The 12,146-nt window shown below is 37.1% G+C and overlaps 1 long non-coding RNA gene across 1 annotated transcript; it reads left to right on the plus strand.

The window, feature by feature from the left end:
• The first annotated feature begins 9,814 nt into the window (after positions 1–9,814).
• Positions 9,815–10,469, plus strand: LOC134214140 (uncharacterized). The gene is made up of 2 exons (XR_009979673.1): positions 9,815–10,219; positions 10,280–10,469. It is a non-coding gene; the product is annotated as an uncharacterized LOC134214140 (long non-coding RNA).
• The last annotated feature ends 1,677 nt before the right edge of the window (positions 10,470–12,146 follow it).

The following is a 12,146-nucleotide window of genomic DNA, read 5'->3' on the forward strand; positions in this document are numbered from 1 at the left end:
CCTATCCAAATATCATCAATTCAAGCCATCGCGATTTTCTTTCAAACGGAAAAAAACATAATCTATTACTTATAATGTTTTCTTCCACTGTGCGATAGATCCGACAAAGGTGAAATCCAATGGTTAAGAAGGACAAAGGTTAAGAAGAATGTCTAATGCTTGCTTATTAATCTACTATTCAAACTCAATTCGACCACCCTTTTGAAGCATCACATCATAGTCGAACAAAGAATTTTGATAATCATTAGTTCAGCACATTGATAAACTTCTCCAATGTGCTGAAATGTGATAAAACTAAAACGTTAGTTCGACTTCAAATAAAGGTGGAAAACAAATAAATAGGCCAAGTCGAATATTAGTTGAATCAAATGCTGAAATGAAATCTGTCTAGCGAATTATTCAGGATCCATTTTATTCAGCTTTGAAGATCACAAATAAACAATAATTCAACTTAGATGCTTATTTGTAGCTTGTCGTTGTTTGTTGGGACCCTGTCGTAGAAGTTTTTTTATTTGTAAGAGGGAATTTTCAAACGGGTTTGCTGAAATTGTTTGCAACGACCCAAATCGATTTACATCATCAACTACATGTTCCAAGTTATGGATGTTTCTTGTTATATAATCAACGCCATAGATGGTTTTGTAATCCTCAATATACTTTCAAACATGAGTTGGGCAGTATCTCGATGTTTCGCATAGGTGTCATTAGAGCATATTGTCACTGCTACGAACAACAAAAGAAAATGATTGTAGATATGCTCACTGAGAATGTCTTTTAAAACCACTATTCCAACGTAATTAAAAAACAGCGCCATTCTACCCCTTTCCAGAACGACAAACAATCCATACCTCTCATCGATCTATAGATTTCTGAAGGAAGTCTTGTACACTGGATTCTGTTTTTTCACGATTTCAATTTTTTTTCAAATTTGCACTCATCCTGAATGTTTAACGCATATAAATTATCATGTGATTTTTCTTTGATTTATTCATGATTTTTGAAACATGTTGCAAAGATTTTGGTGATGAATCACGATGTCACACGAGCAAAAATACGAACGAAATAAAATCGCGTAAAAACAGAATCCTGTGTACTTAATAACCTATTTGACAATTTTTCAATGTCGCGAGCACAAAGTTTTCCTTTGAGATCCGAGACTTCCATCACTCCATCCGATAAGACACCTTTTCATAATTCCAAGCTCAAGCATATGCATTGAGTCAGCAATCCTTGATCATGTCCAAATAGGGTATTTTCACAATTGGCGAGTCTTGATGTTTGTAATGTTTGCCACATTGTTTTTTTTTAACGAACTTTTATTTACTAAATTAATGATTTTGTGTGTGTTACTTCTACGTGAAGTTAAACGATTTACAATGATATGGAAATGCTAATATCATCTTCCAAACTTAGACGTACATGTTAATGATAGAATTTGAGGCGAAAGTATAGAATTGATAGTTCCGTTAGGATACGGCAGGCATGAAGAATGTTTTTTTATAGAAGTCGATTTGAAAGTGAGCGGAGGGCAATATTTGTGAAGGCACATATCACACGACCTTCCTTCTGCCAAGCTCCCGTATGAAGCGGGAGGGAAGAACATCAGTGTGGAAGCTGATATATCTCCACTGGCAAAAGGAAGGTGGTTTGACTTGCTCATATATATGCCATCGCGTGCGGAAGGATTTTCTATCGACGGACGCAATGAGAAAACAGAACTGTGCAATAAAAATCCTATTCGACTAAATGCTGATGTCATATTAGAAATTTGGAGACAGTACTAGATTGATTTAGCTGATGTTGATAAAAAAATTTGATTCAAATTTTGCCAATTTTTTTCCCAGTCTAAATTGGGTAATTTACTCTCAATTCTGAGTTTGATGCCCCGTTCATTGAGTAAATAAGTATAAATAAGGCATGTTGTGTTCAAATTTGGTTGATGTTTCATTTGCTCCGCGGCTCCTAACCATTCTCGGGTATTTCTGGTAATGTGTCTGCAGTTGACTTGCTGTAACATAAATTCATCAACATGTTGGTTGGGATTCTTGTGCATATATAAAATGTTTTTTTTATGAATAGACTTTTCGCTTTGCATTCAATATCCTCCATGGCCAAACCGCCTTTGTAAACCGGAAGATACAATTGATCCTTAGAGATATTATAAAAATAGCCTTTCCACCAAAATCTAAAGCAAATCTGCCTAATCTGAGCGATGTGTTTATTGTTTGGTGGTTAAATTTGAGCCGTATGCCAAAGTTTTGAGAGTACTAGGACATTTAAAATTACGGTTCTTTGAAAAATATTTAAATTGCGGCGTTCGTTCGAGGTAATAACGTACTTCATTTTGTGATGTCCTGACCTACAATTGTTAAACCGCAAGTATTTTGATTAACCAATGTTCAACCTTATATTAGCATAAATGCTAAAGTAGTTGACTAGTTCTAAGACCTTGTAAAACTCGTGGTTATTACGAATCAATACATTGATGTCATCCGCGTATGCATTTACCTTGATAAAGTAGTTACTTATCAGACACCCACCAACAGCATCATATAACATGCGTATCAGTGGTTCGATGTATAAACAAAATAGTGCCATGCTCAACGGACACCCCTGTCTCACGGAAGTTTGGATCGAGAAAGAATTTGTAAGAAAACCATTGAACAATACTTTCGATGTGGCATTTTTGTATAGTCTTTTCAAGCAGTCAATAAACACTATAGGAAAAATGAACTTCTCGAGAACTAGCCATAGGAAATCATGATCTACTCGATCGAAGGCTTTTTCAAGGTCAATGCTCAAAAGCATTCAAAATGTTTGGTTTGTTTGGCTTTCATCATCACATTTCGCAAAGCACGTAGGTTGTTAATACAAGATTGTTCTGAGATGCAGGCTGATTGACCTGGGCCAAGCAGTTTACTCAACAACGGCTGCACTCTTGACCACAAGATCTTTGTGAACAGCTTGTAGTCGGTATTAAACATGCTAATTGGACGACGGTTGTTCAAATCATGCTTGTCGCCTTTTTTAGGGATCAGCGTTATGATACCGGCGGAAAAAAAGTGCAGGAGGGTATTCACTTTGGGTAAGATAGCAATTAAATAATTTGAGTAAGTAATTCTTAATCACATCATAACTATTTTTGTAAAAAATGTACGACAATCCATCAGGACCAGGAGATGAGTTTTTTATGCGTTTTGTAAAACCTCATCAAGCTCTGACAACTCAATTGGCTTGATTAAAATGTCTCTGTCTTCATCAGTTAAACTTGACCTTAAGTAGTTCAATACAACCTCGGTATTTAGATTAGAGTTATTTTGTTTTTTGAAATTATTTGCATAGTATTCATGTAGACCTGTTTTTAAAACCTTCGTATCTGCTGTTAATTGTTCTTTTATACGTATCTTTGTGGTGGAAGAAGGATTGGAATTTTTTATTCTAGCTGCAATTTGGAATAAACTGAGTTTCTTCTCTTCAAGAATGCTGTCACTGTTGAATGTTCCTTTATAAAATGCCAATCTTCTCTGTTCTATTTGCATGAGCTTAGATTTTACGATTTTCATTTCATCGTCCACACGCTTATTATTTTGCTGTTCCAAAAACAACTCATTTAAACAGTTATAGTAAAAGTTTTTTTCCCTACTGATTTCTTGATTCCTCTTAAAAGACTCGTTTTTGAAAAATCTTTTGACGGCAAACTTAAAGTCGTTATTCCACCAAAAACTAAATTATTATACGAGTTTCGAGTTTTAAGGCGATTGTAGAGCTCTTCAAATCTATGCATAATTGTATCATCATTCAAAAAATAAGGATTCAGTTTCCAATACCCTCGGCCAATAAAGGACATTTCTTGATTCTCGGGAAGCTGGACGTTAAGTATTACACTGTAATAATCAGAAAAGGACAAAGGAACAGTACTTATACTTTGAGCAGACCTTAAAAAGTTTTCGGAGCCGTAGTATCTATCTAGACGAGACATCGAACCGCCCCTTATAAAAGTGTAATTAGTACGTTTTTTCTGCATTGTTTTCTCAATGTCCTTTAAACCAAGTGATTCCACTAAATTCTTAAGACCACTACAGAAATTCTTCACCGAGCCAATCATGTCATCTCCATTCAACACGCAGTTGAAGTCTCCTACTAATACATTTTCCATACCGTACCTCAAATGCATGATCCTTTTTAAAACCACTCCCTGAATGAGCGTAAAAGTTGATGTAGTTTACACAATCGACTGTTAACGATGTTATTCGTCCATTGATGTTTAAAATAACGTTAGAATAATTTAAGTTTTTTCGCAGGAGGATTCCCGTCCCTTTTTTATCCTCGCTTATGTTGACTACTGCTGTATGGCTACTGATAAACGCAAAGTTTTCAAATGCTACTTCTTGGACGAAAATTATGTCTAGATCGTGATTCCAAATAAAATCTCTAAAGAGTGACTTCTTCACCGGAGAGCTTATCGCATTTAAATTAATTGTCGCTAATGATACGAATGATCGTCATGGCTTCGTATAGCTTTGATTAGTGAGTTATTCTAGCCTGACAAAACTAGAGAAAATCAAACTTGAGTAGTTACACTTGTTCTCCCTTATCATTACTGTCTGTCTTATCACTTCGATCACCATGACTTCGGGATCTCGACCTACCGGATAATTGCGTTAGTAATTGTTTCATTTTGAGTTCAACGTTCGGTTTTTTGCAACGGGAGCGTCCTCTCCGCGATGATTGCGAAACGGGGGAGATGTCGTCTGGCGACTTCTCTGCAGCTCTCTTCTGCGTCACTGTGACCTCTATGGTCTCGTGTCGTTTTTCTTCCACTTCGAACGGCTGTGGTTGACTTGCCTGTTTTGCCTTCGATATCGCTCCAGTTGAGCGGCCGGGTTGGGTTAGGGATAGATTTTTGGTATTCGAAGCTGTTCCATTGTTATTTAACTGCTGCAATGGTGTCATGTTCAACTGAAGCTTGTCATCGTTATGCTTGGAGAGATTGTTAGCCACTGCTCCGGAAACCACACCACTGTATGATGCGGTGTTAGTTGAACTCTTCAATCTGGTCAGCTTAGGACAATCAGATTTAACATGCCCTTCCTGCTTACAGAAGAAGCATCTGTTCTTCAGTCCATCATAGTACAGACGAGTCTTGAAATGCCCGATGTAAAGATTAGATGGTATCTCTTTGGCGATTTCCATGTGGACGCCGCGTATTCCACTGAACACAGCGTAATCGAAGTCTGAAGGATATTGTTCTCGAACATGCTGTCTTATTACACCGAATTGGCTTAGTGCTGTAGCAATGTCTTTATCTTCCACGTCCAGAGGCAGGTTGAAAATCCTCACGTATCTAAACAGTCTACTGGCCACTTCCAATTTTACCTTTGTCGAATCGCCATCACCGTACTCAAATCGGTATTGTTCTTCGATCCCAGAAACGAAGCAATCGAAATCCGGTTCATCCAAAAATTTGATGTAAAAGCAGCGATCATTTTCATCTTTGTAGATAGTATGTACCTCTGGTGCGGGAATTTTCAGGATGTTAGCCGTAAACCGAAATACATCTGAATGAGCCGGCGCGCGGATTCCACTCGCGAAAATTACTTTGATCGTATTCTTACGTAATTTGTCCATTGTGTGTATATCTATTCAGTGAATAGATTCCGTTTAAAATAAAAATAGTGATAATGAGTGGCGTGGAAACACTTCCTCAGCACCACCAAAAACGCGTGTTATCTCATCGACATCCGAGTGAACACTCTTGTTTCATTCTAAATTTTTCGTCTGTGCTAGCTGCGCATCTTATGTTAGGAAATGTGACTAGATGTGTTAGAGTGTTCACCTTCAGTGGTGCTATCCATTAATGCCGTTAAAGTTTATCACACCTAGATTTTTGAAAAAACAACCCTGATTGATCCATCTAGCGGTGTTTGTGCCTTTCTCGTACATTAGATATACTACTAAAAAAATTGAGTGAGAATTTCTTAGCGTGTTTTTTTGTATATAAATCGTATTTTGGCCATAACTTTTGATCCCATTGTCCGATCTGGCCAATTTTCAATAGGAAACAATGGGACAGGATTCCCCGTCGAATGCAACTTATTGCAAACAAATCGGATCGAGATAAGTGCCTAAAAGATGAGTGAGTTTTATTATGCGCACATAAATACACACACGCACATACATACACACAGACAGACATCATCTCAATTCGTCGAGCTGAGTCGATTGGTATATAAACTCTATTGTCTCCGAACCTTCTATCACAAAATCGTCTTGGAATTGAATATATAGCCTTTTCGTTACACCTTGGTGTACGAGAAAGGCAAAAATGAAATTGGGATCAAAATGCCATCCCATTTATTCATTTTTCGGCCAATGCTGTCTAAATAAAAATAGTTGAATACATCCCATACTTTTTTAATAAAAATGGGTTTGTGGATTTTACAGTTTTAGATTAAATCACATATTGAACATACCGGCATTTCCAGGATGCTTTTCAATACTGGCTGTGCATGTGCTAAGACAAGACAAGACAATATAAATAGCATGACGATAATAAAAAAAAACTTTTGATAAATGCTCTCGCTGACGAATCGCAAATGAAACAAATGAAACGGGCTTGGTAGTCATATGGCTACTGCTTCTGCCTCATACGCAGGAGGTCGTGGGTTCAATCCCAGGCCCGTTCCATTCTCCTACTTTTGTATCTTTCTCTATATTTCTCATGTTCTAGCAATCGCTAGAACTGGAAATGGACTTCCATACCGTTTCCGTTTCTATTCCTATACCTTCAACTTGAGTATTCTAACAGTCATCTGCTAGAATTGGAAATGAAATGTAAAGCTCGTTTCCTACATCCAATTAGAAATTCCATCAGTTGCTTTCTTCTATCTATCACATTGGCAGCTCGTCAACCAAGACAGACCTCTGCCTCTCGAACCTAACCCAAAAATTCCAACAAATTCCGCATGAACTCGTGGCAAGTGCAGAGGTATATTCGGCTTGCAGTGGGCGAGTGATTGCATCATCATTTCCTCCCCCTTCCCTACATTGACTTGCATTCTGACGTGACAGGCGCCAGTATGACCTAACAAATGAGATCACCAGTACTTGTACATTGAAGATGAGTGCTAGTCCCAAGCAAACATCTGTTGGTTCTCTGTGCAAGAACAGCTGATCTGGTCATAATGGAGTAGCAACTACGAGCAGTCAATTTATTCTATGACCGTTGATTATCACTCCATTAGCCATTAACTCAATAAGCTCATCAACAATAGGTGAAAGAAACGCATTGACATCTAGAGGCTTACTTAAACCGAGAAAAAATCCGACTATCATGGGTTTCCTTTGAGACATATTGTGCACATTACAGAGTATGGGCCAGAATTGATCTTTGGAACTCTTATGAATCGGTAATCCGTCTATGTTAACATTAAGCTCAATTAACATATCTTTGTCGATATCCTTTAAACAGTTCATAATACATATTTCCAAGCCCTGATGCCAATATTTTCCCCCAGGTATGTCTTTGATAACAGCACCCGTATTTTGTGGGGTACCTAGCAATGTCCTCGGATCAGAAGGCAAATTACCATCGTTTAATTTTCAAAATGTTTTAAAAGCTTTTTATAGCTTGGTGCGAAATTTTGTACTTAACAGCCCACTTCCGTAAGGCTTCTCTAGAACCTTCATTCTTCGGAACATCAATAGGTTCACAATCCGATTCTTCTAATTCGTTTAACTGCGAATCACTTATGCCATCCCATTTATAATCATTGTCGTTCACTGCATCGGATGTCTGCTTTTGTTTTCAATTTCAGTGTGACCTAACAATGTTATACGATAATTCCAATCAAACTTTTGAAAACAAAAAAAATACCTTTTAACAGTGGAACTTCCTTTGTTAAAAATAGCTTTTTGAAAGACGGGACATCGTGAATATCTGAAAGCGTGCGTTTTAAAAACATCTCACACTGCTCACGCATTTTTTCCGGTTTCGGTAGTATGTCCCATTTTTGTTCAAGTTTTTAAAATATTTTTTGTTCATCGTGAAATTTTGTTGTCTTACAATTTCGGGTATACCCCGTTAGGCATAAGTACGTTAGGCATAAGGACGCTAGGCATAAGTACGTTAGGCATAATGGACGCTAGGCATAACGGACGTTAGGCATAATGTACGTTAGGCATAATGGACGTTAGGCATAAAATGACCCAAAGAACAGCCCATGACATAAAGAAGGCAGAATTATGCCAAACGTACATTATGCCTAACGTACATTATGCCTAACGTCCGTTATGCCTAACGTCCATTATGCCTAACGTACTTATGCCTAGCGTCCTTATGCCTAACGTACTTATGCCTAACGTCGTGGACCCTACAATTTCAATAAAAGCTACGCGTTTGACTCAAATCTGTACAACGCATTGTTAAACAATGTTATGGTTCATAAATATCTTAATCAGCTCTTATTCAGAGTTCCCTACAATAGCTTTTCAGGAATGTATATCTTAGATGGATATACCCTTCTTCAGCTTGCTGTTAAGCATCATTGGCTGAATATGAAAATATATAAGGCTTATATAATCTACTTTTCAAATTATAAACCAGCTGTTATGTTAACCAGCTTTCAACGCCATTAACCAAAATTTATCCAGCTATGTCTCTTACTGACAATTATTTTGGTTTGCAACTGCTAGCAGAATAAAGGTTGTTGTTAACTAAACTGTAATAAATCTATGTTCAGAAACAAACGTAAGGAAACGGGCCCTCCTTAGCCGTGCGGTAAGACGCGCGGCTACAAAGCAAGACCATGCTGAGGGTGGCTGGGTTCGATTCCCGGTGCCGGTCTAGGCAATTTTCGGATTGGAAATTGTCTCGACTTCCCTGGGCATAAAAGTATCATCGTGCTAGCCTCATGATATACGAATGCAAAAATGGTAACCTGGCTTAGAAACCTCGCGGTTAATAACTGTGGAAGTGCTTTGAACACTAAGCTGCGAGGCGGCTCTGTCCCAGTGTGGGGATGTAATGCCAAGAAGAAGAAGAAGATACGTAGGGAATGGCACGTTTCGTTTAAATGCATAGTTATCGCTTTGAACTAGGCGAATCAAACTGGTTGACGAGGCGTCGATAACGCAATAATGTGTCTTGTTTGTCGATGGTGATAAAATCAAAGCGATAGATTCGTTCGTTCTTACTTTCGTTTCGATCGAATAGAGTTCACATACAGAACGATTATTGGGTGCAGATGGAAGGTGGAAGCAGTTTTGTTCAGCGGATTCATAATAGAACTCCTTATTGACGAAACATTAACGCACTGGTCTATCTAATTGATGTAACTTATAGTAAATCATTATTGCTGTTTAAAATTATTATTATAATAATTATTATATGTTGTTGATTTCAACAGTTTTGTAACTCAAGTAGCAACATTTTGAACCTTCAAGTATTGTGACAGGAAACATCCAATGAATTTATTTCACGTAGTATAAAAACAAGCTTTACATTTCCTATCATGCTACTTATAAAACAATCATATACCTACACGATGTTTTCATTGAATTCTAAATTTGAAAATCAAAATAAACTTATTCTACAATAGATATTTACAAAAGGAAGACTAAATTTCTATAGTGCATTCTCTCATTATGGGCCCTCAAAGTTGTCTATCTGTATATATGAAAATAAAATGGTCTGATCCAATATATTTCATGCGACAATCACGAGTAAAGTTGAGTAAATCGTGAAAAACTAAAACATTCGTATGGAAATTTCGCATGGGTAGCTCACAATGTGCAATTTCGCCTATTATGCAGGACAAACGTCTACAGAGTCAACTATTTAGTACTACTATATAATAATAATAATAATATGATCAGTAGAATGATTAGAATTCCATTCGTATTACTAATATTAGCTAAACTAACAAGTTTGAGAAACTCTTATCGACACGGTTCACATGCAATAGTTAAACATAAACATTCGTTCGTCATGGCATAAGCATGACGAGGGATTCGAGTGAGCTCACAATATCTAATACGTTATCGAATAGTTCACCACAAACTTATGACAACACTGCAAGAATACTATAAAGGTGGCCTGATCTTATTAATAGTTTCAAACAAATTAAAATGCTACAATTTAACGTGGTTCTACTTTTAAGTATATTGATTCTACTGCTTCATCAGAACGCAGCGATGGCAGCTCCCAGTATCGGAATGCGTGAGTAGATTATGCCCAGTAATGTAGTTCAACGAACCTTATATCAGTACTTTCTTCTAGGTGGTGTTGGTGACGTGAATGGATGCAATTGGATCAGCTGTGATTTTGATAAACTTCAAGGAAATACATCATAGCTTTTTATTAGGCGTGGAAGCTTTTTGAGTAACACATAATTAATCAGTTTGCAATCCAATATACTTTTTTCAGACTAAAAACGAACAATGGAATGAATAAAAATAGACTTGATTATTTCGATCAATGTTAATTGTTTATTTTCCGGGTAGTGGACCATCAGACTTGGACATTAATTTACTATGTTCTGAAAACTGATATGTGTATATGTACATTATGTGGAGGATTTTGATTTGAACAATGTATTGAAGGTAACCATTTTCCTTCGATGGGATTTGAACCCACTGAGGGTCGTGAGTTCGAGACCCATCGAAGCAAAGTGGTTACCTTCAAAGCATTTTTCAACTCAAAATCTTCCACATAATGTACATATTCACATATAAGTTTTCAGAACATAGTAAACACATGATTATATCAAAACTATAATAACTAATTTATTGTCACATACGTTACTCTGAGACCATTGTATCAAAATTATTTCTAAAGCCAGAAAAATCGCTTAAAATACAGAGCAATCAATTTTAAAACCAAGAACGATATCTGTGATATCGTTTTCATCACTTCACATTAATTTAACGAGTTAGTACTTACTATTTAATTCCACTATTTGATTGTAACTGTACAGATATGTAACGACCTCAACAGTATGGCCATCATTGGTGCTTCGTACTTCGAGTAAAGATCGTCGAAATATGTATCTGTAAAGTAATAATCAAGTGGAGGAATTAACTGGGTATTACTAACTCGGCTTACTAAGTGGATCAATAGATTTCAAATAGAGATCAAATAGAGATCAAAAATTGGAATAGACGCCGACCAGTAAAAATTGTCTAAGCTTTATAAAGTTTGTTATATGTCATACTTGGCATACGACACTAAAACCTACGGGAAAGCTTTCGATATCCTCTAGCAGGTCGTTTGCCTATAAAGGCATTCCGGCCGAATTGTGTTGTCCAATGCTCGTGTAGACCACGTGCGATAAAACTTTACCAAATCGTCCTGGGCAGAATGAAGACAAGACATCAAGAAAGTAGAGCAATTATCCATAGTTCCAATGAAGTTTCCCGAATCTGTTTGAATGTACATCTAACGCCTTTGTCCGCATCGTTACTATCCTCGTCAATGTTCATGAGTAAGGGACTATGAGACCTTGTTAGCGCCTTTGTAAATTTTATTTATTTGTAATCATGATTACCCAAGTGATTGTATGTTAGTGATCGCGAGGGTCCGTGAGTTACTATAAGTACTCGTAACTACGGATGACCTATGCTGCCCTTCTACGCAAAATTTCCCAGTATTGGATTTTGTGGGTTCTGTCTTTTGACTTCTCTGAATGTTTCCATTCCATAGCGATCGAATCATGGCTAAGTAAACCACCGACTTGCAAGATAAGATACCGATAAAGAGTCTGTGCTTTCTCAGTTTAGATGAAGGTTTGACTTGTTGTTTGAGTTGGACAATGAAGCAAATTCATTTTGAAACGATTCATGATGAGTGATTTGGACGAGACACCAGACAAGGCATCGTCCATTTCAACGGTAGTTAGATCTCAGAGCGCCATTGGGTCCGGTTACTGGGATTCGAGTTGAACTGCAACCATCATATCCATGCAACTATTCGAAGACCGCACACGGAAACAAATGCATACCCACAATCATGAATAAAAAATCATGAATCATGAATCTTTCCAGTTCATGAAAACAATATTATAATTCATGATTTTAGGAACATTATCCATGGTACTACGCAATCTTCAACAGTCGACAAAATGCATAACCAGTTATGCTACGAACAC

The sequence above is a fragment of the Armigeres subalbatus genome, chromosome 2 (genome assembly GCF_024139115.2).
Source record: "Armigeres subalbatus isolate Guangzhou_Male chromosome 2, GZ_Asu_2, whole genome shotgun sequence".
NCBI classification, from domain to species: domain Eukaryota; kingdom Metazoa; phylum Arthropoda; class Insecta; order Diptera; family Culicidae; genus Armigeres; species Armigeres subalbatus.